Below are 5,536 nucleotides of genomic sequence, written 5' to 3' on the forward strand. Positions count from 1 at the left end.
AGTGGATGGATTCAATAGTGAAGAAGTTTAAAAGCATTCTCTCTCGGGACACTTGGAAATTGGTTGAACGACCGCAAGGTCGAACTGTTGTTGGCTGTTGTATGGTACTCACGACAAAATTAAAGCCGGATGGAACACTAAGCCACCGAAAGGCTCGACTTGTCGCTCGCGGATTTTCGCAACGGCCTGGAATTGATTTTATGCAAACCTTTGCACCAGTTGCGAGACTGGAATCAATGCGATTAATGATGGCACTGGCCGTACGAAGCAATATGAAGATTCATATTGCTACATTGTTACAGCGTATCTAAGTGGTTTCCTCGATGAAGAAGTATTCATGGAAAAACCAGAGATTCTGGAGAAAATTCTTCTAGAGATAATTCGACGCGACGGAAAGGATAGCACCTCCGGCGCTAAAGCAGCAAGGATGCTAAAAGACGCTAAGGACGGAAACAAAGTCTGCCTATTGAAGAGAGCTATATCTTCCGGTCTTCGACAGGACGAAAATGGCACGAGAGACTGGATACCGCTATTCGTCGACTAGGATTAGTTCCCACCAACGCTGACCCGTGTATATATGTTGCAAAGCGCGGTGGAACTCAACTAATTGTCTTAGTTTATGTTGATGATATTTTGATTTGTTCACAGGATGAGTTGTGGATCAAAACATTTTGCGACGGTCTAGCTCGAGAGTTCTAGGTAAAAAAACTCGGATCGGCGCGATATTGTCTTGGAATTGAAATTACTCAAGACAGAAATACAATTTCGCTAAATTAGCAGAAATACATCAGGGAAATTCTCGAACGGTTTCACATGAAATCTTGCAACCCAGTGTCCACACCTGGAGAGGCCAAAGCACGAGCAATGGACACGGAGAAAATCCAGACGAGCGAGGAAGACGGGACAACCTGTCCTTACCGTGAGCTTGTCGGGGCCCTCATGTATCTTGCTATTGTTACACGCCCGGATATAGCATACATCACAAGTTATCTCGCCCAATTCAATCATTGTTTTACTAGAGAACATTGGGGAGCCGCTAAAGGAGTGTTGCGCTATCTCCAAGGCACCTCTAATTTTTGTTTATGTTTTAAAAAACAAACGATGGAATGACTGGATACTCGGACCCAGATTGGGGCAATTGTCCGGTCAATAGGCGATCTTACACCGGCTATTTCTTCATTCTGAGCGGAGCTGCTGTAAGCTGGAAGGCCTAAAAGCAACGAACCGTTGCCCTTTCATCCACCGAGGCCGAGTACATGGCGCTTACGGAAACGGCTAAGGAGGCCGCGTACCTGCGAACCTTACTGCAGGAGCTTGGAGATCACGGACTCAGCAAGATCACTGTTTTCTGTGATAATCGTGGTCCGCAGATCCTATCCGAGAACTCGGTTTTCCATAGTCGGACAAAACATATTGATGTCCGTCACCATTACGTTCGACAAGCTGTTAAAAACGGGATAATAGCGTTAAAACCAATATCGACGACTGAAATGGTGGCCGATGTTTTCACAAAGTCATTACCAAAACCCAAACATTATAAATGTATTGAGTCATTGGGTTTGAGAGTTATGTAATTATACTTGTGAGATTTCAATTACGCTCGGATTGAGTAGGGCGTGTTGAAATCTACGAATCTTATGTTCGATCCTCGTGTTATTTCAGTTATCTATGATTGTAATAGTTGCCTTCCTTTTCACAGAGACCCGCTATTGTTCCGCGTACACTCTATTCTTTTTATACTGTTCATTCGTCTCTGCGATACGGCTCAGGCAACATATCGAGAGTCTATAGTAAAGTGATTAAGACTATAACGGTTACATTTTTCTTATCCTAAGAAAACTATCTCCGCATTCCTCTGGGTATCTGCGTCCACAATAATTAATAGTTTGTAAAAAATATAAATTACTTATGTCTCTTGATTTTAAAAGTTATTAATTAGTTTAATATAAATAATTTAATTATTCATGCATTTAAAAAAATGTTTTAAAAAATAATTATGGTAATATTATATGTATATATATAGATAATAGTACTTTATTTACCCCAAAGGGGTCTTAAAGGGCGTTTTTTTTTACCATAGGGACGTACCCAACCCTGTACAATCTCCTTCCAACACATTATCTTATCCACACATATGGCGTTTTGAAGGGACATACCCAACCCTTTACAAACTTACACCCGACTTGACCCGACCTGGCCATCGCGGCCCTTTACATCCTCTTTTCCTCCCTCCTTCCTCGCCTCTTACCCTTTCCCCTCTCCTTCCGTGCACCCTTCCTATCCCACTCCTTCTTAGCCTACACCATCTCCCATTCCTCCCTCTCCTCAGTCCACCTCCACTCTCTGTCCTCTATTCATATTCTCCTAATCCCCTTTGCCAGATCCTCTATCTATTCCATATCCCCCCTACTACCCTACCGTTCGTCTTTCTTCTCCTCTTACTTCTCCTTCGGCCTTCACCCCTTCTCTTCGATTGCGCCGGAAAAGGAAGTCCTTCTCGGAACCCCTTCTCTTCCTCTTCGTCTTATCTCTGCTCTCTTCACTCGTTCTCGTGCCCTCTGTCCTCGATCTCCACTCTTGCAATGCCCGAATATCCCTCTCAGTTGCCTCCTCGATGCCTTTCTCCTTCTCCTGCCAGCAAACCTTTCTCAGCCTGCTTCTCTCGATCACCCCCCCTTCCTCTCCTCCACGTCTCTTTTAACCCTGTGCGTTTACGAGCGTGTATGTGTGCATCTCCTACCACTCTCTTCCTTCTCCATTACTTACTTTTACACTATTCTCCACATTCATCTTTTTCTTCTCCCTCCCTCTTCTATCTCTCTCTTCTAACCCTTTTCTTAACTTTCCTTCTGCGATTCTTTCCACCTTCTCTGCTTACTTTCACCCGATCACACTCTCCGTCAGCCGACACACGTGTTTATACGTGCTTGCTCTGTACTCGTCTCTCAATCGATCTCTCTCCTTTCGATCAATCGATCTCTCTGCTAGTCCCCCATTCGTCGCCGCGGCAATCGACCCTTCCGCTCGTCTGTCATTCGTCGCCGCGCTGTGCGCGCCGCTCGCCGCCTCGCATGTCCCGTGAGCCCCGAGTGCTGCACCTCGACGTCCCGCAGTGATGCCAGCCCACTCTTTTGAAGAGGACGACACCCCGTGCCGTCTTGGTCCCAGCCGGAGCCCACCACCGCCACGCCATCTCCACGCCATCCCGCCAGCCACACTCATGGCCTACGTCATCACTCTTCTTCCTCTGTCCCTCGCCTCTGACGTCCCTTCCTCTTCTTCCTTCTTTCTCCGCATCCTAACCTCCAACACTTCTTTCCGAAATTCCAATCTTACTCTCCAGCCACCTCTTTCTCGGAGCCTCCTCCACTTCCTCGGCCTCGTCCGCACCTCCTCCATCGACTCCACCCTACCGCTCCATTCTCTTTGCCTTTCCCCTTTCCAAAAAACCTCTTCTTCTCTCCATTTAACACCAAGCCATCCGTCCGCTCCGAAAAAGCCCATCCCCTCCTCCTATTATATATACGCCGTATACGCACACGCAAAAAATATCATTCTAGTGCTAAGAAAACCAATTACTCAGTTTTCTCTTCTTTTAAGTAACGATGATCTTTACAAAGAATGTTTTCTTGATAATCTCTATATATATAAAATAGAATGTCTGTATGTATGTATGTTCTTTATACACTCTTAAACTATTCGACCGAATTTTTACCAAAAGTATATAAAATAGGGGTAGAATTTTCCGGGGAGTGTTATAGAGTGTATAGTTTTTTGTTACCGATCTTTTTGGGAACCGGTATCCGAAATTTTTCCAATTTTTTGGGAAATAATTGACTGAATTTCCAAGAATTATATATGAAACAGGGGTAGAATTTCCCGGGGAGTGCCATAAAGTGTATAATTTTTCGTTACCGATCTTTTTGGAAACCGGTACCGAAATGTTTCCAATTTTTCGGGAATTAATTTACCGAATCTCAAAGAATTATATATGAAACAGGGGTAGAATTTCCCGGGGAGTGCCATAAAGTGTATAATTTTTTGTTACCGATCTTTTTGGGAACCGGTATTCAAAATTTTTTCAATTTTTCGGGAAATAATTGATCGAATCTTAAAGATTGTATATAAAACAGGGGTAGAATTTCCCGAGAAGTGCTATAAACTGTATAGTTTTTTGTTACCAATCTTTTTGGGAACCGGTATTCAAAATTTTTTCAATTTTTTGTGAAATAATTGACCGAATTTTAAAGAATTGTATATAAAACAGGGGTAAAATTTCCTGAGGAGTGCCATAAAGTGTATAATTTTTCGTTACCGATCTTTTTGGAAATCGGTAACAAAATTGGCCAATCCTCAATAAATCCCCAATCCTGAATAAAGCGTTTCCGCACCCATGTTTATATAACATTTTTTCATCCTTTAGGTGTGAGGAATATCTCCCTAAATTTTGGCCCCCCTTTTTTAGAACACCCTGTATAATAGAATGTCTGTATGTATGTATGTCTGTTCTTTATACACTCTTAAACTATTCGACCGAATTTTTACCAAAAGTATATAAAATTTGGCTAGGGGAGACGGCTGGTCTAGTGGGTAGAGCGCCAGATTCGTAATCCAGAGAGCCGGGTTCGAATCCCGCTAGGCCGATGAGAATGTTTCTCAGCAAATCGCTGCCCCTCCATCTGGCGGATAGATCCTAAAGTGGATACAGTATCCCTAGATGGAAAACTGGGCTCCGTCTTTCGGAAGAGACGTTAAACCGTTGGTCCAAAAGAGGTGTTTGAAGCGAAAGTAGATTCAGTGAGATATAGTGAGAGACAAAGAGAGACTGTATATTAGCTGCCCTCTGTTGCGTTTATCATAATACTAATGCAGTCAAGATAAGGTAGATAGCGGGATTTGTATCATTTTGAGCGACCCGCGCGTTCAGTGTCAGCCATGTTTCAAAACAATAGTTCAGCGCAAAGAGCGTGGCGCAACTGGACTTGATCCACGAGCGTGCCGATCGCCGGAAGAAGCATTAGTTCCGGTCGCGAAGCGTGCGTCCACGAGCGTGCCGATCGCCGGAAGAGGCATTAGTTCCGGTCGCGAAGCGTGCGTCGATGAGCGTGCCGATCGTTGGAGAAAGCATTCGTTTCCGGGCGCTTGTCGAGATCAGTCGAGGTATCATCGTTCTCTTCAGTGAGACAAAGTCGGTTTAGATTTCTAAAAAGGCGAATCGAATCGTAAGAATACATAGTGGTTGCGAGGCTATCATTCGTAAACCTGACGGCTCAACGATATATGTGAGCATAGACAAGCTCGCTTGCCACGGGACTATACCGGCACAAAGTTTGGCTTCGTCATCACGGCCCCGTGCTATCACAGAAACGGGATCGTCGCCATTGTGGCATCATCCTTCTGTACAAGGAAAAGAGCGGCCATTAGACCATACCGGCAAAAAGAGATGACGATCTTTCTGGCCTCACTCGGATAAATCCTTGGTTCAAGGATCAAGCGCTTTATTCAATCAAGTCTACTGTGACAAGGTGAAATCTGT

This window comes from Temnothorax nylanderi, unplaced genomic scaffold (assembly GCF_030848795.1).
Source record: "Temnothorax nylanderi isolate EJ_2023f unplaced genomic scaffold, tnyl_v1.0 TNYL_tig0629_pilon, whole genome shotgun sequence".
NCBI classification, from domain to species: domain Eukaryota; kingdom Metazoa; phylum Arthropoda; class Insecta; order Hymenoptera; family Formicidae; genus Temnothorax; species Temnothorax nylanderi.